Here is a 22,500-nt window from a genome sequence, read left to right as displayed (position 1 = left end):
ACAAAGTATACATTCTCAGTAACATTGATTGAAACAATCCAGATTCTGCAGTCAATTCTTCAGACCGCCTTTTGTGAAAAAGTAAATACCTTCAATTGGCTGAACAATAAAATCACTATAGCTTACGAACTTTTGCATCCTTCCCTCCTAAAAGTGTAGCGCTAAATTGCTCTCATTTGAATAAAATTCTCCACCATGACCGACCAAGCTTTCTCGGCCATGACCGCAACAACCTGAATGCAGGGCCGGAATAAGGTTTTGATGGACCTGGGGCTATATGGTAATCTGAGGCCTATATTTCACTCCCCTCATTGCACCAATCACAATTAAAATGAAATAACAAAAATTATTATGATCAGACTTAAACCCAAATTGATTGTCACTGGTCAGGGATGCCGGATATATCTGTTTATCGTTTACGATAAACTGTTTACGATAAAATGTTTAGGCTACGATAAATCTCTGTTTACGATAAAATGACAATTTGCACCGATAGTAGTTTATTAAATCTTGTTATGAATGATAACTGCATTGCGCATTTAGCATCAGGCCTGGATACTCAGTGCATGCTCATGATCAGGCTACCTGTTGATTCAACTACCCGTATAATTGCTTTACATCGAGAAGAAAAACAGCTTAGGCTACCGTACTGGTAACTTTTCAAATGTCTTTCCAAGCAAGTAGGTATTCTTTAAATATGCTCTAGATAACATTTAGTAACTGTCTTCTGTAGCTGACTGTACCAACTGCATTACAAAACTTTTTGCAATTTTGAAAAGAACCGCATGTTTCACGCGCTACAAACTACTGTTCTGGTAATGTCATAAGAATAAGGCAATCGCTGTGAACCTTTGCATCCCCTTCTTTCGATATCCCTGTCACTGGTATTCAAGAAAGGCAATAGATGATTCAAAATAAAACGTTCAAACAGTTTTGAGATTAGGCTACTGTGGCTACAGCAATAGGTCTATAGCAGTGGTTTTCAATCTTTTTGGTGGAACTTATGCAATTGCCTTATGCAAAAAAAATCGTTTGATTAATAAATTTAAATTTAAATACTCATGTTCAGATGTATATATGTACAATAAAAATACAAATTGTAAAAAATTACATTTATTCTCATAAAAAATCCAATGAGAAACTTAAGCCTGGTGTTTCTGAAAATTCGGGATTGCAGCGAACGTGTAAAGTGTAGCAAATTTATTTACAGTGGCAAACCTAATCAATATTTGATTATATTTAATTTTATACAATAAGCATATAATAATAAAATAGACTCTTGGGTTTGAATGTTAACTTGCGGAACCCCTAGACTTACTAGTGGAACCTTAGGGTTCCGCGGAACCCTGGTTGAAAACCACCGGTCTATAGTTAGCCTGAATCTTGAATGTCGCCACTCAAATTCTTTACAATCGGAACTAAGACAGTGTCCAAGCAAGAATTTGGTACAGTGCCATGACTAAGACACATATTAAAAAGTACATTAATATAACAACGAATGGAATAATCAGCATAAACAAGATGTTCAGCTGAAATTTTATCAGCACCAGCAGCGCGATATAATCGCAGTTTGACAAGCAAGGACCAGATTATGATATTTATCACTAGATGAAATATTCGAGTTAACAAATTCTTTTTCAGTGTTGGTTTTGCTGAAATTTAGCAAAGAGCTGTAGCCTAATTATGCTTCCACATCTCCGCAATTGCATCAGGACCTTTTGCTCCACCCATATTTACAGAAAGATAACTATTTTTTCAAGTAGACTTTTTCACTTAGCCTACTGTCAAAATGACTTTTGTGAGCTGTCCAAGTTGAGTGCTGACTGCTGAGGCAAGTGCATTGGCACTATATTGTTCAGAGGCATGTTTACAACGGCGAAAGGCTTTTTTAAACTCCTTTTGTTTGTTCTGCATCAACTTACACAGGTGTAGCATGAGCCTGCTTAACATCACTATTCCAACCAGGGACAGAAGTTACATTTCTTTGAGAGCAGCAGTTATTCTACTACAGAAAGAGTCTATTGAGACAACATGAGAAGCATTTGAACAATGAGAATTATTGCATTCAATACTTTCAGTTGGCAAGGAAATTTTGGATATTTTTTTTTAGATTCCAGACCAAAGACATATATTTGCTCAGGAGAGACACAGTTCGAATTGATCGTACTATGAGAAGAGTCATTTGAAACTTCTTCAAGAACAGGTAGATTTGTACAAGAAAAGTACACAGAAAGTGGTCCCAGCAAACATTATACTTCGGCCCAACGTAGTGTGACAGTTGGTAAAATAGTGCTCCTCGGTTGGCACTACGTTGTGGTCGAAGTTGACCCAACGTATCTTCACCATTCGTCGCAGTTGGGCCAACTTGTTTTAAAATCTTTGAGCCAACGTTATCCCAACTGTATTGTCAACGTAATTCATCATTGGCAGCTACGCTGACCCAACGCAATTTACACCATTCGTTGCAGTTGGGCCAACTTATTTTTAAATCTGTGAGCCTACATCAAAGGTCGGCAACCTTTAGCATTAAAAGAGCCAATGTTCCCAAGTTTCTTCAAATTAAGACATATTCGGAGCCATAACATGTAACTGTCGAGTTGGCCACTAAAACCAAAGGTAGTTATAGCCTACACTTCATGTAGAATTTCTTTCAATTTTTGCTTTGTACATGCGAATATTCTAAAATCTCAACAAACAAAGCCTGACTATTAAACACAACACTTTTTAGTAGGCTACCTACGGGCACAGTAAAAACATACATTTTCAAATAATCATTTATTTCACCCAGCTAATGCGATATTTGCTCCTGAATTTCACTGCACAGCACATCTACATTAGCTTGATAAGATGACACTTTGAGTTTCATCTGGGACTGCAAGCTCTCATCTGTTAGGCGTGAGCGTTGTTCATTTTTTAAGTAATTCATGACCGAAAAACTTTGTTCGCATAAATATGTTGATCCAAATATCGACAGAACTCCAAATGCATATTTTTTCATGTTCATGTAAGAGTCAGGTATGGCATTCCACGTATCGAACACGAGCTTGTCTGGTATTTGAAGATTTTCAAGGTCACTCTATTTGTGGTTGTGACGAAACGTGGCCTTCTGGCGAGCAAGATCTTCAAGGTCAGCTCTCAAGCTTCGGAACTTAGATACCCACACATCCTTGTCAGCTATGTCGGCCAGTTCAAGTTCAAGACTAGATTGACTTACAGCTGTGAATGCAGTCATATTCAGCAGTAATGGATCGATTTCCAGAGGGGTAATAGGGAAGGATAACGTGTCTTTTTCCTTCCTAAAATCACAGAATCGTTGTTGAAACACAGTTTGCATATCGATGATAGCTTGCTGAAAGTAAACAAAATTTAACTGGTTGTGTGCTTCTTTGAACTCTTTTAAAAGGGGAAAGTGAAGTAGTGTACATGACCTACTAGAACACGGCCAAATATGTTGCTATTTGGAAAAATTTCTAAGAGTCTGAATTGTTACAATGATCGCTATGACAAACCTGTCATCTTTCGATTTCCAGAAGTAAGTAAAATAACCAATATTTGCACTTAGACATATGTTTGGCTTGTTTAACCGGAGATTGGGTATGTACGTTGAGCACAGTTTACACAATAATAATGTAATATGTAAGACTTTCCAACAGCACTCTGGAGGTACTGTTGCTTGGTGAAATTGCATGTTCCATTTAAATATCAAGGATTTTTTGTGGATTCTATGTTGTAAGATGTTCATTTGATGTGCCAATTTAAAATTTAGTTTGTTTTATTTTTCGCCAAGTTTAAGTTTGCAAGTAAAATAATAACGGCTTTTGGCCAAAGATCCTGCTACACAAAAAACCTAACGACTGTATACCTCCAGGATGCAGTTGGAAAATCTTACATATTTTACATAATTATTGAATAAATTGTGCTTAACATACATTATCTAATCTCCGCAAAACAAGCCAAAAAGATGTCTAGATGCAAATACTGCTTATTTTACATACTTCTGTACGTGGGAAAATGACAGGTTTGTCATGGCTATGATCGTAACAATTAAGACTCTTAGAAATTTTCCCAAATAGCAACATGTTTGGCCGTGTTCTAGTAGGCCGTGTAGTGTACCTCTTTGTAAATCTCTGGCAAACACTGTCATCTTGCGCTCAAAAGCCAAAACCTCCTCCAGCATCTGCAGGGTTGTGCTACCTTTTCCATGCAAGCTTTTGTTCAACGTGTTGAGGTGCGATGTCATATCCACCATGAAATGCAACTTTTCTACCCAATCTGGCTGATCCAATTCAGGAAAAGAGAGCCCTTTGATTTTTAAAAACGTTTTTACGTGTTCCAAACTCACAACAAATCTTTTCAGTACCTCCCCTCGGGACAGCCATCGGACATTGTTGTGTAGCCGCAGATCTGGATATGTGCTATCAAGTTCATCTAATAATGAACGAAACTGTCGGTGGTTTAATCCTTGTGCAATTATTTTGTTTAATACTCGAATGACGAGATTCATCATTTCATTGCACTCTCGGGGAAATGTTTGAGCGCACAATGCCTCTTGATGTAACATACAGTGAACGGATTTGTAAGTCATAATTTTCAACAAAACTAGTTTAAACTATAGCCTAGAGCAGTTATTAATTTTTTTTGTATTGCCCAAGCTCGCAGTGTTTAAAGTCACGGGAGCCAGAGCAGAGGGCTGAAAGAGCCGCATGTGGCTCCGAAGCCGCAGGTTGCCGACCTCTGGCCTACATAATCCCAACTCCACTGCCAACGTAATTCATCGTTGGTACCTACGCTAGCCCAACGTATTTTGCACCATTCGTCGCAGCTGGGCCAACTTATTTTTAAATTTGTGGGCCCACGTAATCCCAACTCTACTGCCAACGTAGTTCATCGTTGGTTAACTTAACCTGTAATTTCAAGTTGACACTGTCATATGACCCATATGCCAATACGATGACCATCTTCTCATACTGAGCAAATTTAAGTCAATGATGTAAACAAAGGTAAAGTTGTTGAAAAATACATTTATTCGAATGGTAGGCTACAATGCACCACCCATGCACATTGCACAATTCACAGCTGCGAGAAGACATGCTTGAAAATCTACAAACACAGTGGACTGCGATACTTCATGCCTCATCAGAAGACGTTGTTGTGGACCTGCAAGTACCTATAAAACAATAAGCAACATATGTAAAGAAAATATATTGTAGCCTTCAGTGCAAATTAGATCATGTTTACAGTAGCCTACCGTGAAGGCAAATGTTTCGCAGCAAGGTGATGACGTAGCACCGAATATGCGCACAAGCATGCGATGTGGTCAGTGCCGGATTAAGGGTACTGTAGACCTAAGGCTGTTTACTAGAGAAGGGTCTATTTTTGCAAACCAAGCTACAAAACGTAATACATGAAAGATTGAAATTATTTACTGCAAAATAGCATAAACATAATAGAAAAATGGCTAATGATGGCGTAACAAACAAAATTTTTATTGTCAAATTTGAAGCAGATGGAAAATATTTTGGAAAGAAAGAAATGAATAGTAGGTACTTATGGTAATACTATGTGAGCTACATGTCCACAACAACGGAAAACCTCTGTCCTTCTGCCCCGAGCCAAGGTACCTTGGGGTGACACTAGACAGATCGCTCATATACCGCCACCATTTGGTGTCACTGCGCAAGAAACTGACATCCCGCGCTGCATTACTGAAGCGCCTGGCAGGCTCTAGCTGGGGGGCGAGGGCTGACACTTTGCGAATAGCAGCCTTAGCCCTTGTCTACTCTTCAGCAGAGTACTGTGCACCTGTCTGGTGCCGCAGTGCTCACTGCCACAACATCGACACTGCCATAAACAGCGCCCTGCGCACAGTGACCGGATGCCTGCGTCCCACACCATTGGACAATCTCCCCATTCTCGCTGGCATCCAACCTGCTGAGCTTCGTCGCGAAGAAGCCACTCTGTCCCTCGGTCGACGGGCACTGGAGCCTAATCATCTTCTCCACCACAAGATCTCTGCCTTCCCAAACGGGCACCCCCGCCGACTGAAATCAAGACACCCATTCGTGCCAGCCGCTCGGCTTCTGATCAACGAAGCTGATGAACAAGACATCTCTGCGGCTACTTGGGCGGACCATAAATGGAATTCTGAATGGAGGTCAAGCACCACCAGACTCCATTCATTCATCCCCGACGCCGACACTCGCCCAATCGGCCTGACACTACAGAGACAGGCGTGGGTGCGCCTCAACCGTCTCCGTACGGGCGTCGGCCTTTTCCGCTCAACCATGCACCAATGGGGAATGGCTTCTTCCTCCTCCTGTGAATGTGGTGCCGAGGAACAGACCGCAGACCACATCATCAATGACTGTACCATCTTCAAGCCACCTAACGGAGTGGAAGGTCTGCGCGTCATGAATGATGAAACTAAAGACTGGCTGCTCTCTAGCAGCCTTCCAGTGTAGTCCGGGAACATCGTGAATCTGGGGTGGTAAAAGGATAGACCCTCGGCCCCAGAAGCTCAGACGACGACGACGACGATGGTAATACTTTATCTAATGACACTCGAAACCAGGGGTTTTCAGCCTTTTTTTTACCGCGACCCCCCGAGAGCAATCAATGTAGTCTCGGGCCCTTTCATAAACACAAAAGCATATTTAATTCAAAATTTAACCAAGTTTGATTCATTCCGACATCCAGTTATGTTTAGTTTTGCTGTTCCAACGTAAACTTCCGAAACGAAAAACGTTTTTTGCGATGGTATTACGGCTTTTTATTACATTTTCTCCGATTATTTCAATCTCCGATTGTTATTTCAATTTTCTATCACGCTTAGCTAGATAATGAGAATAATCTACGTTTTTGCACTTTCACCGGGTGCATTTATGGCAATCCTTCATGGATTTATTTAAATAAATTTCAGTGAGATGGTTGTTGCTGCATATTTTTAACTATTAATCCTTTGAAGGTTTGGGGGGGGGCTGTCAATTCAATTTTTTTGTATTGAGAGATTAGGCATTTCTCAGGTTTGGTTTCTTTTAAATGTGTTTAATAAGTAGCCTAAATACTGTAGGTATCCCTAACTGTAGGCTACTGACATGAGTCTTTTTTTTATTAAAACAAGCAGTGTTCTCTTATAGGCTATCAGTCATGACATTCCTGCAGACGTATTAAAAGCCTTCGTATCCCCTTCTTTAGATATCCCTGACCAGTCACAATCAATTTGGGTTTAAGTCTGGTCACAGCAGGCTACTGACATGAGTCTTTTTTTTATTAAAACAAGCAGTGTCCTCTTATAGGCTATCAGTCATGACACTCCTGCAGACGTATTAAAAGCCTTCGTATCCCCTTTGGTCACAGCGGTAAACCATAATCTCTTCGTGGGAAAATTGTAACATAAGATTCCCGAATCCGTTCGTCTGTATGTAATGACCGAAAAAGAAACACTCCTTTGAAACGTCTATTCAAAATTGTATTTCTGTAAAATTAGCCACCTGGCTGTCGAAAATGGAATGCAACACGGTACGCGTATTATTTTGTAAAACCTACTGTTAGACGGCACCATAAGCAAAATTGACCAATCAGAAACCAGCAAGCGATTCACACTTCTCCCAGGAGGAGAAAATTTCTTCGAGAAAGAGTGATGTTTGAGCTTGAAGTAAAGTTGCCAGGTATAAGAATATACTTTCAAACAAATATAAAACAACAAATTTTGCTTCGATTGGTTTTTGTTTGGAACAATGCTACCGGTACTGTTCAGTTATTGATGGATCATAATTTTGGAATGCTTGGCCTAATTTGAACTTGCAAGTATTAAGCTAAAATAGCTTATCGCAATATATCTAAGAATTTGAAGAATACCTGGCAACCGTGGATGAAATGTGAAACACTTCAAATTAGGCCTATTATTTGGCTGCCCATCAACACTTTGTTTTAAAACCTATGTTAGTCCTGACTTTTGCAGTAAGTTTGAAGTGTTGTTTTCTGCTGAAACGTAAAAGTAGTTTTTCTTACAAGTTTCCAGAATGAGCGAAGGCCTAATGGCTAATGCTGCAATGGTTGTCAACTTATCCAATGTAGCTTAAAGGTTTTCTTTCTCCATCCTATTATTATGACTGCTCATCCACATTAATATTGGAACAGGCAAATGCAATCCACAACACTTTTCATTAGGCTGTCATTCAATACTACATGTGTGCTTCTCTCTGTTTTTGTTTTATTTTTTGCTATTTGTTTTTTGGGTTTTGCGGTCGTGCTAACTACTGATATATAGCCTACTACATAATTTTTCATTTTAGGCATGTTTTAAACCTTTCAAGGTTTGCCACCTTTTTCCGTTCATTAACGTGCTGGCTGATAGGTCTATATCGATTTTGTAGTTAGTATCTTTTTCGTCCCGGACGCGTTAATGACGAAAAATAAAATGATTGATGATTGAAAGCGTACGTGTGAATTTCAAATCCATTCAAGGCTTGAAAGTATAGCCTCCTAGTAGCTACTGACGGAAGGTCATCTAAAAGTACAGCACTCATCTCAAGTACGGATTTGGTTTTCGGCCACGTTTTATAGGCCTAGCTATGCTGCGTCTAGACAAAATTATTAAACAACTTTGCGTTTGTTCCGGCCAAAACACGTTCAATGTTTAAACATTTGCTTATGAGACAACACTTCTGTCTTGGTTTCGTTCTATTTTCAATTAAGAATAGCAACTCGAAACGAAACCCACGAGTACCTCCGAAAGCAAAAAGTACATTGTATTATAATGTTTCAATTTCTTGGAACTGGCCCACTCAGTTCAGTTTTTTTTTTTTAACGAACTGGTGCAGTCAGTTCCTTATAAGATGCAGATAATGTGGTGTTAGGGGGGCGTATATATACAGTAGAACGTCATGTACACTACAAAAGCTGGCTCCAGGTCCCCTGCGGTCACAGACACGCATATTATCCCTGAAAAGGGGGGTATCACGATTGCCAGTCGCTCATTGTTGCCTGGTTTGATAGAAAGCGTAAGAATTAATGTTTTTTTTATTGTTAAATGTTAGATTTCTAGGACGTTTGGAAGGTGGGCATGTAAGACATGAAGGCTTCCGTCCTTTTCCAAGTGGAGCAGCACCTCTTGGGGCTCCCTGTGGACGTCGAGATATGGAGGCAGGTTGGCACTGAATTTTTCTTCCTGAATTTTTAAACGGGACGGCATTGGCATGTGAAGAATGTAATAGCGAAAGTAGCTGAGAGGGAGTTTTAATTTTTTCCAGTGTCGAATTGAATTTCTGGATAGCTTCTGTTGCTTCTTTGGAGGAAAGTGCATAGCCTAATTTTTTCTTCAGTAGTGACATTGTTCGCTCAAGACTTTCCTCATTCACGACAGTGGCATCCACGCACGTTGGCCTACGTACTGCATCATTTCCTTCGAATGCAAGTTCCTGCCCAGAAGAGTGTTCAGCTTGAATTGTAGTCGAACTACCTTCAGAAACAGTTTCATTAATTTTTTCCAAAGAATTCTCACCACCACACAGCATTGAGCTTTCGAAGAAACTCGAACTGATGCTGTGTGTATCACCAAGGGCAATATACACATACCGTCTCTTCTCATCAGGCGTGCCTCTATACAGATGATTTGGAGTCAGTTGTTCATGCAAAATAACACTGGACTGATGCTTGCATAATTTTCCACATATGCCAATAGGACAAGAGCAAGTACCTATCAAAGCATCTACAATGTAGGAACGCCCTTCAGTAGTTTCACTTCCAACTTCGTATAGTCCAGAAGCTGTGTGTACTTTTGTGATGCTGCTGGCTGGAAGGACTGTCAGTTTTAAGGTAGGTCGTTTTGCCTTTGTAAAAACAATACTTAGTATTCTATTTGAGAAGTAAGTACTGTAAATTTCAACAACGAATTGCAACAGTTGACAAGGGTTGTATGCTTTGCACCTGAAAACACATGCGATTGTATTAATTAGTTGTATAGCAGCTTGATGTAGGCACAGCTGTTTGCTAATATGAACATTTCTTTTCGTTTTTTACATTTAAAGTTACATAACCATTGAAAACCTACCTATTGAAGACAACATCTTTGATGATTTTAATTGTTGCTTCACAACAGTTGTTTGTGTTGCTTCCCCTGGTGATGCAGCTATCTTGACGAAAGGCATGACACCATTGGTCACAGCGGTAAACCATAATCTCTTCGTGGGAAAATTGTAACATAAGATTCCCAAATCCGTTTGTCTGCATGCAATGACCGAACAAGAAACACGCCTTTGAAACGTCTATTCAGAATTGTATTTCTGTAAAAATTAGCCCGCGGCTATCCAAAAATTGGGGCGCAACGCGATACACCACTAAAAACTGTCACTACAGAACAGATTACTTGGATAAAAGACGGAACTTTTGTCCAGCTAGCAAGCACTAAGCCAACAGTTAAATGTGCGGCCAACTTTCAAGCAACCATTTCACGAATGAATCAGAAAAATTTGTGATAACTCAAAGGCACGTCAGCAGTCAGTGTGACGCAATAATGAAAGACAATTATGAAGTCATCCAAACACCTGCTCCAGAGGCTGATGCAATATTTCATATTTAAACAGGTTTCAAACTGAAACAGGTTTAAACAGGTTTGACACAAGTCCATGAACGATGGTGCAACTTTGGCACACTTTTTAGGAATAATTCCATGACGTAATACGCTAAGATTCAGTAGACCTAAACGGTTTTTATACGACGTTTGATTATGTGAACAATTGTCTGGAACATGGCGGCCCCTAGTTATGACAGTCTGACATGGCATAACTAAAAAAGAATTGACGACAATTGTGAGCCAATGAATAAAAACACATGATACACAAATTGTTTGAATTACTCACGTTTAAGTTAATACGCAAATACAAAGGGCGTGCAAAGAATGAACAGCAATAAGAATAATACACGACGATACATGAAATTGGTACCATAGGTACACGCTAAAATGACGCTATATACAATGGTTGCGATAATAACCGACTGTTCCGGGCTCAGACAAGGGTCGGCCACCGCAGACAAAACCAGGCTCAAACCCTAACACTTAGGTGTTCTTTACGGGGGCGAGGCACGAAATATCCCTCAACACGTAGTCTACTTTCACTTTCCCCGTACTCTCATCATAGTTGCAGACGGCAACTTTGGCTCTACGAACCACAGGCTTCCCTTTCCTAATTTGTGGAACTACCTCATGCACCCTCCCAAGTTGATACTTCCCACGTTTACCAATGTCTTGGAGAGAACCCACCACTACAAGTTGACCAGGCTCCAAATTCTCGGCCATTTTCAGCCATTTTTTCCGGCCCTGAAGATCTGGCAAGTAAAAATCGATCCATTTGCTCCAAAACTGCTGAGAAAGTGACAAATTGAACCGATAATCCTTTCTTAGTTGGTCACGATCATGTGGTTGCCCAACAGCACAGTATGGGTCTAAGTATGGGGTCAAAAGTGAGGCAGGGTTGATGACAGTAAAATCCCTAGGCTCGTCTCTCAAAGGTACCAAAGGGCGTTTGTTCACGATCCGAAAGGCACTGCCTGTGTACGTAAGCAGTTCAATAAAATTGGGCTTACGTATTGAAGAGTCTAAAATGTGAAAAAATGCAATTTTAAATTGTTTTACCATTGCTTCCCAAGCGCCACCTTGCGCTGGAGCATACGGAGATATAAACTCCCAGTTTATCTGCTTCTGTCTCAGGGCGTTGTGAAATTCAGTTGATTTTATCAACTCGGGTAACTTCTTAGATGCCGCCTGAAAGGTGCTTCCATTATCGGAATAGATAGCATTAACCTGCCCACGTAAATCTGTAAACCTTGTAAAGGCAAGTAAAAAATCACTCAGCGACAATGACGTAACCAGCTCAACATGAATAGCGCGAGATGCCATACATGTGAATAAGAGTCCCCAAGCTTTTTTGTGACTCCTACCTTCAACAAAGGTCAATGGTCCAAGATAGTCTAAGCCGCAATCAAAAAAGGGGTTTTCTATGCGCAGTTGTGCGAGACAAAGGTAAATCAGACATGAGCTGCCTTATAGGTCGCGCTTTCTCAATCGCGCATACACCACAGTCATTAAGATACCTCTTCACGGAGGCATTACCATTAGCGATCCAAAACTTCTGTCGCGTGGACAACAAAGTGTGCTGTACTCCACAGTGCGCATTTCCATTATGATGCGACAGTACAACAAGCCTAGTGAAGGGGTGTTTCGAAGGCAAAACAATCGGATGCTTTGCTTCAAGAGAGATTTGTTTTTTGTTTGTTTGTTTGTTTGTTTATCTTTATCCTGCATTGCGGGAAAGCGGACTTGAGCGCTATGCATCGGTGTACGCCTTCCGACATACACCTGACCCACGCTGCAGCCGACGGCAATGTCTGTTTTTCGGTTGTCTACTTTACTTATGACTTAAATTTGGTACTAGATCTCAGGAGAATTACTTAAGCGCCCTTCAATGCGGATTACACCAGCATCATCTACACAAGGTCTGTACTTTTTAAGTGAACGCAATTCTTTCAAGCGTTCCTTCTCACGTTGCGAAGCACCAACACTACCCCGCTTTATCACTTCCTCAAGGGCATCCGGCGATCGCTTGGTCATTAAACGCACCACATCGCCATACACGCTCTTTTGAACAAACTTCACAGCCAACTCTAAAGCACTGTTAAGATAAGATGCGTCCAGTTTTGGCTTCACAAAGCTACGCTTTCTCGTTTTACAGCACAAAAATTCAACAAAAGCAACCAAATAAGCGATTCTCTTTTTCATAACATACAAAGAAGGTGCGGCCTCGATCAATCTGTGAAGACCACCCTGTCCAACGTCAAGCGACTCCTCTTCGTCACGAAGATATAGGCTATGGACAGGTACTGGAGTGGCATTTTCTACAGATGGAATTTCCTCACACTGGTAGAGAAGACTAGAACCATTTAACCACAACTCTCGAAATTCTTTCTTTGTAATAAGATTTGGCCTTGTGCCAACATCAGCTGGGTTCATATCGGTAGGGCAAAAACGCCAATCCTGGGCTCCAGACAACAATAAAATATGCTCAACTCGACGCGTAATAAACTTATTCAAACGTAAATCAGGGTTTTTAACCCACTGCAACACAGTCCGAGAATCACACCAAAAATATTTAATGCAGTCGGGCATCTTCAATGCCTCGTAGGCCTGCTTCACGAGTCTTGCTGTATTCAAAGCGGCAACAAGCTCTTTCCTAGCTATCGGCCAAGAAAACTGATTTTTTACAACAATGGTAAATTTACCCAGAACGAAAGACACACTCGGAACTCCGTTAACCAGTCTACGTAAGTAAACAACAGAAGAGAAAGCTTGATTCGAAGCATCACTAAACCCATGCAATTGATATGAAACAATATCATCCGGACTGCACACACCAGAGTTTGCAAAATGCCATCTCGGTAACGAAAAATCCTTAAGCAGGTCCAAAGAGCGAAGCCACGACTCCCACTCTTTAACAAAGCTATCAGGGACCTCGGTGTCCCAATCAAACTTGTCTATCGCCAATTGCTGAAGTATAAGGCGTGCTTTTAGAAAAAATGGCGCTCCAAAGCCTAGCGGATCAAAATTTTGTCCAAGCTGACTGAGCATACTTCGGCGCGTGTGTTTAGCTAAGGGCTTTAAGGAACATGCGATACGCATCTCGTCAGACTCGGTTTGCCACACACAACCCAATGTCTTCGCTGATGGCAAAGTCATATTTTCAGTCTGAAAGTCAATGTCACGAATCAAAGGTGAAAGCATCTCATTATCTAAATTTGACAAGACAATCATAGCCTCCTTGTTAGCACTCCACTTAACAAGTTTAAACCCACGGCTATCAAACAAAGCAATTGATTCATGAGTGATTTGCTGAGCTTCCTCTAAGCCAGCGCTTCTTAACCGGGGGTGCTAGCACCCCTTGGGGGTGCTGGAATAGACTGTAGGGGGTGCTAAATGCATGCAGTATAATACCAAAAAATGCCATTTTACTTTTCTGCATTTTTTCATCTTTCTGCCAGTATCAGCAGTTGTCATATCAATGATTGCTGTTTTGAAGTAGCCAACATGATTTGCTGTTATTGTAGTCATCTCCCAGTCAAGTACGCAAATTGATCCTGAGTAGATTGTGCGAACTTACCTGGTGGGTGCTTTGTTGTAATATTGTTGCTCACCTCTCGCTTCTAAAAACCACCATGGCAAAATACATTCCCACAAATCACTCGTATCCAGAGAATGGATACAGCAGCCCTTCTTGGCAGACATGAGTGATGATAATAGACTAAAACTGATTGACATGCAGGTGAATCAGAGTTGTTGGACAAAATTTCGTCCTTCCGCTTCCTGATTTCTGGTGTGATCAGTTGACAGCATATCCTGCATTGGCACGAGCAACACTAAAATTGATTGTTCCATTTCCGACTACCTACTTGTGTAAAAAGGCGTTTTCCACTATGCTCCAAATAAAAACAAAGGAATCGCCTTCAACATGGGTTGCTCCACGATATGAGAGTGGCTTTGACCAACACGAAGCTTCGAATAGAGAAATTGTTCACACATAAGCAACAACAGAAATCCCATTGATACATGTGTAACTATAGTTACCCAGCTGGATAACTTAAGTATGCTTAAGTTTGTCCATGTTCTTTCACTATTCTCGGGTTTTCCTATTTCTTTTATCACTAATGACGATAGTAGTTTTGAAAAATAAACAAAATGATCAATTTGTACATCGCTTTCTTTTCAATAGTGCAGGCCAAAGTTTAATGGCGGCGCCAAAATTTTGACATGCTTTTTGATCGCTGGCGGTATATTTTGTATTTTTTGTCGCCTAACAAACTGTGCTGTTGTTTTAAGAGGGTTGAATCACTTACATATGATTATAATTGAATTTCTGTTGGTGAATGAAAGTCAAATACCAAATCCTGAGTCAACTTCGTTAAAACAACAGCACAGTTTGTTAAACAACAAGAGACTTCATTACAAAATATATCGTCAGCGATTTGAAGGCATGTCAAAATTTCGGCCTCTACTAAACTTTTGGTCGGCACTGTAGTAGTCGTATGTCAACAATAGTTAGGGGGTGCTAGACTGGTCAGGCCTGTTTACAGGGGTGCTAGAGTCCGAAAAGGTTAAGAAACGCTGCTCTAAGCTATCAGTCGAAAATATAAAATCATCCATGTACATATTATCTGCAATATTGCAGAGAGTTAGTTCACCAGCACTGCTGGGATTTTGCTCGATCATTTTCTTTATAGCCAAGCAAGCGATATATGGGCTACTCTTTATTCCCCAAGGGTGTACACAAAAACGAAAGGGTACCATCCTACCACTTTCAAGGTCATCATCTTCAAACCACAATATACGAAACAAATCCTTTTGCGACTCAGGTAACATTATTTGAAAGAAGCATTTAGTCACATCAGCCATGAGACCTAATCTACCAAGCCGAAATCTAGCCAAGACATCTACCAGAGGGTTTAACAAGTCAGGACCAGAAAACATTACATCATTAACACAAGTTCCTCGAAATTCAGACTTGCCATCGTAAGCAATGCGCTTTTTTAATTGTGACGTAACAAAGTATGGTAAATACCATTCAAATCCCTTGACATTTCCTGCTTCACCAGCACGCTCAATATAGCCATTAGATTTAAGATCTTTCATGGTGTCAGTAAGGAAATCACGAAGTTCAGGTTGTTTTAAAGCTTTCTTTCTTAAAGCAGCAGCTCTATCTGACGCCAACACAAAATTGTTAGGTAGATCAATATCTTCCTTCAACGGAACAGGTATCTCAAATCGACCATCTTTCAACTCAATATTCGGTTCAACAAGTTCTCTAGCCAAAATGTCATTGCGAGACAATTCACAGGTTTCATTTTGCAAAGTCAAATCCTGAATGACTTTATTCAGGTCTGCTATTTCCATATCACGAGACTCAATTTTACGTTGAAAGCTAGAGATGACATCCGACTCTGAAGACGTTTGCACTCTGCACACTTTAGCAACGCTTTCAACTAAGGGTGACTTACCACCACAAGCCAACCAACCGAGAGGAGTGAGTAAAGCATGCGGTTCACTACGATTGTCACCAACACGCTCTTCTTTGGCCCACATCAAATAAGCGTTGTCGTTGCCAATCAGTACATCTACAGTACTGCAATCATTCAAATGAAACATATTCACGTCATGAAAATGACGAAAACCACTTAAATCCTGCTTATGAGGTAAAGTGTTAACATCGTCAGCCCAAGCTGGGTTAACCACCGAAGTTATATCACAAAACAGTTCATTCGTCTCTAACGACTGAATGTTGAGTTTAACAAGTTCAGCACAAGTAGGTTTCTGACCAGCCAGAGTATCCATTTTAAACGACGCTTTGTCATACGGTTTAACGCCAAGCTCGTACACCAAATCACTCGAAACAAAGGTCAACTGCGAACCAGGATCATGCTGACAATACACCAACTTCGATTTGCCAGTCATTGGATTCAAAACACGAGCAGCAGTAATGCGGTTAAAGGCTGCTTTAACATTTCCAATCTTAACATTACGCACAGGAACTCTGGCACCAGCATCATCTTTACCGACCAAATCCAGAGAATCACGTGACGTCACATAAAAATCATGCAGAAGAAAATAGTGTTTCCTATCGTTGTTAGGACCACACTGACGACAGTTGTTTGCATGATTACAGTCCCTAACCATATGCTGGCGCAAACAATTCAAGCATTTGCCAGCTTTCACAATAACATCTCTCCGATCTTTAGGTGTCAAGCGCAAAAATTCTTTACAATTAGACAAAAAATGATATTCAACTTGACCACGTGACGAACAACAAATGCATGCCGGTAGGTTTTTACGTCTGGCTTCACCACCGCGCGGTGCGCCAACAGCAGTCGAGTACTGCGAACTCCCTGACATCACATTATCATGGGGTTTTACCGACGTCTGCCTGACCGCACATGAAGGCAATTTTCCTTTGCCAAACTTTTTAAAATGCTGCGACTCACCAGAATCGCCCATTAGCATAATGCTAAAATCAGTCGACTTGCGCGTTTCCTCCCGTACAACAAAATCGAACAAACTCTGAAAAGTAGGCTCATCAGTACCACCATACTGATCACCTAAAAAGTCAAGATAACGCTGCTTAGCGTCAAACGGGAGTCGCTTAGCCAAATCCAAAACAAAACGTCCTTCTAATTTATCACGCTGACCATAAGCTTGCGCGTAAAGCAGACACTGCGACAATTCATCTTTAAACTCTTTCAGATCACTGGAAGATGTCGAAGTCAATTTGCTACCATAGCGATACTTTCTAATTTCCGGTTCGGCGAAAAGACCTCCACGAACTCCAAAACGCTGGGACAAGCGAGCTAACGACATTTCTATCCTGTCTTCTTCTGACAAGCCAGGAGTGTCGGAAACCAAATTAGCAATCGTTTGCGCAGCTGTTCTAACACAAGCTGCTTGCAACAAAGTTAAACGAGTTCCTTTAAAGGGCGAAGCTGCCATTAAGGCCGTAACACGATTTTTAAAGAAGATAAATGGCATATTATTACCATCGTAACCAATCAAGGCCGCCTTATCGAAAAACGTCCTACTATTTTGGTATTCAAAAAAGCAATCCTGTTGTTGAGAACTCGATTTAGCGGGAAAAGACAAGCTATATCCCTTAAGGGGCTGAGGGGGCTCAGTCACATGCACAGCCCGATCACGATCCTCACAAACGTTAAAATCAGGAGACGCGTTACGCCTCTCACAATCACCCAAATTACGTGTAGCTGGGCGATCAAAAACTAACGGCGCAGAAAACTGTGAAGGGGGCAAAACATTACTGCTAATGGCGGCCCCGTGACCTGCATGCTCTGGGGGAGGAGTTCGGCTATAATTCGCAGGCCTTGGCCCTACAGCCTTCGGAAGACCCTTAGCCGCGGCCCCAAGACCTCCTGAAACGGCTGGAAAACGTGTGGATTGCACTGGTCCACTTACAGATTGAACAAGCGTCTGGAAAAGGTTATGTTAATTAAACTGTGATTGATGTTCACTTCTGCAATGCCTAGAAGATCCCTTCTTAGAGCTACGCCGGGAGCCCACCTCTGATCGATATTCAGCTAAAGCTACCTCCTTACGTTGTTCAGCCCTCAACTGGGCGTCTTTGAGTGCGAACTCAGCAGCTCTCGCTTCGGCTTTCGCGGCAGCCTCAACTCGTATGGCCTCAACTCGTATGGCCTCAGCTCTCGCGGCGGCCTCAGCAGCTCTCGCTTCGGCGTCAGCTTGTATCTGGAGCTCCTCTCGTCTCAGCTGTAGGTTAATTTGTGCAACTATCCGTGACAAGCTCTCAGACATCCTAGTGCTTACATTTGAGGCGCTATCCTCAGGATGTATGTCAGCATCCAACCTATCTGAGAACTCACTTACTTTTTGTTCGAAGTTATTTTTCAACGAGTTAAATTCGGGATCTACCCTATCACGAAGTTCTGCCAAGATTGCAGAGTTAACAATTTTAGTCAAAAGAGCATGGAAATGCCGTAAATCCTCTTCCAAAGTAGAGAACTTAGATTTAAAAATTAACAGTTCCTGCTTATCACTCAAAGAACCTAGGGCTACAGAAAGTTCCCCAATTTGAGTCAAAATGTCCCGTCTAAGATGCCGGGCCTCTCGAACTGACTTAGCCTCATCGTTACTGGGTCCCTCCCCAGAATGGCCTTCCCGACCGCAAAGAACATCATCAGGCCTAAACTCAGTCGAGTCGACGGCGGTCGAGTCCCTGTCGCCACCGAGTGTAGACATATTAAATGTTGGGACTAAATTTAACAATTAAAAAGTTAAATTACACAAACACACAAATTTAAGTTATAAAAAACTTAACTGTAAAGACCGTAAAAAATACAAAAAAGAATTTAAATGCACGATACAGTAGCTGTACGAGTATGAAGTCTTAAAGTCCACAAAACTTGCTTGGATTCTTCCACTTGAATCTTCAAGCACAGATCGATTGCCTTTAATCTTCTTTCTTGCCAATGATTGTCAAGTTATTTTTCTTCAGTACCAAACTGAGAAGAAATGTCTTTACTTTTCTTTGCTTCTGTAAGAGTGTAGACTACCAACCAACAAATCTTCTTTTATTATTTCTTGTACTTCTAAGTAGTTCTTCTGCACTAGCTGACAACAAACATGTCTTTTATTTTTTGTGCCTTCAAGTGCTTCTTGGCCTACCAGCTAACAAAAACGTCTTTTATTTTTTATGTCTTGCCTGTGCTTCCGTACAAACACTAGCCAGAGAATCGTCTTTTATTTTTTATGGTCACAGCGGTAAACCATAATCTCTTCGTGGGAAAATTGTAACATAAGATTCCCAAATCCGTTTGTCTGCATGCAATGACCGAACAAGAAACACGCCTTTGAAACGTCTATTCAGAATTGTATTTCTGTAAAAATTAGCCCGCGGCTATCCAAAAATTGGGGTGCAACGCGATACACCACTAAAAACTGTTACTACAGAACAGATTACTTGGATAAAAGACGGAACTTTTGTCCAGCAAGCAAGCACTAAGCCAACAGTTAAATGTGCGGCCAACTTTCAAACAACCATTTCACGAATGAATCAGAAAAATTTGTGATAACTCAAAGGCACGTCAGCAGTCAGTGTGACGCAATAATGAAAGACAATTATGAAGTCATCCAAACACCTGCTCCAGAGGCTGATGCAATATTTCATGTTTAAACAGGTTTCAAACTGAAACAGGTTTAAGCAGGTTTAAACAGGTTTAAACAGGTTTGACACAAGTCCATGAACGATGGTGCAACTTTGGCACACTTTTTAGGAATAATTCCATGACGTAATACGCTAAGATTCAGTAGACCTGAACGGTTTTTATATGACGTTTGATTATGTGAACAATTGTCTGGAACAACCATTGCTCTCTTCTCATGAACAGATTGGTATCTAAATACCTAAACGAAAAGAAATCACAATTCACAAAGGGGTTGACTGATTGACCCTGAAATTCTTTAAACTAGTAAATTAATGTACCTCTTGAAACCACGGTAGTGAAGACGTGCACATAGTTCCATCAATGCAGAGCATGACTCTGTGTACTGAGTTTGATTGCTGCTGTACAACACCTTTTTGAAACCTGCCATTAAGTCTTGTCGGTGTTCTTTCCCGATGTTATTTTTGCTTGCAAAGAGCCACCGCCAAACAGTCTGTAAAGTAATTTGTGATGTCATGTAATGACTTCACACTTCACAGTGGGTATTTTACAAAACTACAAATGAAAAAGAATCTTGTAATGAAACAAGACAACATGTGATGTCATGAAAATGTATTTGGAAAGAAGTGATATATATGAATTAAGTGCAGTCGAAATTGTTTAATCATTAACAATTAGGTATGCTATTAACAGATTCGAATGCATTATAGTTTGGGTCAAAAAACGTTAGAAACACCTGATATATACAGTCGGCCGACTTTGCATCAACTGAAGATGCATAGACTTTACTTGCCTAAATGAGATGTGGAATCCACAAAAACCATTTCACACGATTGTTGCATTCCATGAACACGTTCCATCAAAGGGGTTCCATCGTTCCATCAAACACGTTCCATCAAACAACCACACAAACAAATGAACCATTCCCAAATTCCTTTAATTGCACTTTTGATTGTAATGTTTCTGCAAAGTCTTTGATGCATTGAAACATTTTCTCGCCTGTGTATGCGCCACATGATTGTTGGCGCCATAACCTCCACCAGTAATACACGGAGTCACGCTTTGGGTTCATGCGGCTGTTAGCTATGTCAGACAAACTTCCTGCTGCAGAAAGCTTTGACTGCTCTACTGACAAAGCTTCAGCAGCAGTAAATCCACTTTGAAAATATCTAAAAAAAGTTGCTTTCGTATCAGGCAGAATTTTAAGTTGCTCTAATGCAGCACATGACTCCAAAGTGTGGTTGTGTTTTTCCTTAAAAGTAACAAAACAAGGAAAAGAGGACACCATTGGATCTTTCTTTTTGGTATCAGTTGTGATGCGTTTGATCTTAACACTCATCTTTGTAGGGCACCTATTAAAACAAACAAAAATGGAGCATATTACACATGAAAAAATGAAATGGAAGCAGGGTATGCTAAATTCCCTTGCAATTATCTTCATCAACTAAATTTTTACATACTTTTTTATTCTAGGCTAATATTGCGAGCTATTCAAATTCAGTGAAGGTTCTATGACCTTTGATTGTGAAAACTCTAAAAACTATTGTAACAAAACTCAACACTAAAAATAGGCAAGGATACACAAGTGATTATAGCCTACAGAACTACATAGGCTAACTGTCAACAACTTACTTTGTGTTGACATTTTGCACTCCTTTGTTGAACGCCTGGTTGTGCTGACATAAGTAGTCTTTTCTAAAGGCAAATCTTTTAACATTAGGGTACGTTGTCCTAACATTCCATGCAGTATTTGAGCTTTTGCTGTACTCCTGCAACCAACTTTTCCACTCCTCTTCCTTTATTGCCTCTACTCGTACCTCCCTCGAATCCTTATTGTCGCTCAAAACTACACAGTTTTCATAGCTAAACGACATATTTCACACAAACCTCACAAGCTGTGGCACTTTCTATTCAGGAGTGCATTCAACCACTGCTTTTGCTTTTCGCGCAGACGACCTTTTACTACTGCCTTCTGATTGGTCAGAGAAACATCATTCTTTCTCGGAAAAATTTTCTCCTCCTGGGAGAAGTGTGAATCGCTTGCTGCTTTCTGATTGGTCAATTTCGCCTTATGGTGCCGTCCAACAGTAGATTTTACAAATACGCACACGGTACACCACTAAAACTTGTCACTACAGAACAGATTACTTGGATAAAAGACAGAATTTTCGTCCAGCTGGCAAGCACTAAGCAAACAGTTAAATATGCCTCCAACTTTCAAGCAACCATTTTACGAATGACTAGAATATTTGCGATATCTCAAACTCACGTAGACAGTAACTGTGACGCAATAATGAAAGACATTGTCACGCAATTCAAACAGGTGTTGAAAGTCGATGATGCAATTTTTCATCAGGTGTTACGAACGATGGTGCAATATTTGGACATTTTCTAGCAATTTCCATGACGTAAGATGCCAGCTAGTGTTACGGACAATTTTCACCAAATCAAACGTCATATAAAAACCGTTATGGTCTACTTAACCTAGCTGGCATCTTACGTCATGGAAATTGCTAGAAAATGTCCAAATATTGCACCATCGTTCGTAACACCTGATGAAAAATTGCATCATCGCCTTTCAACACCTGTTTGAATTGCGTGACAATGTCTTTCATTATTGCGCCACAGTTACTGTCTACGTGCATTTGAGATATCGCAAATTATTCTAGTCATTTGTAAAATGGTTGCTTGAAGTTGAAGGCATATTTAACTGTTTGCTTAGTGCTTGTCAGCTGGACGAAATTCCGTCTTTTAACTAAGTAATTTGTTCTGTAG

Source organism: Aplidium turbinatum, chromosome 2 (assembly GCF_918807975.1).
Source record: "Aplidium turbinatum chromosome 2, kaAplTurb1.1, whole genome shotgun sequence".
Lineage (NCBI taxonomy): Eukaryota > Metazoa > Chordata > Ascidiacea > Aplousobranchia > Polyclinidae > Aplidium > Aplidium turbinatum.
This window is presented reverse-complemented; position numbering follows the sequence as displayed.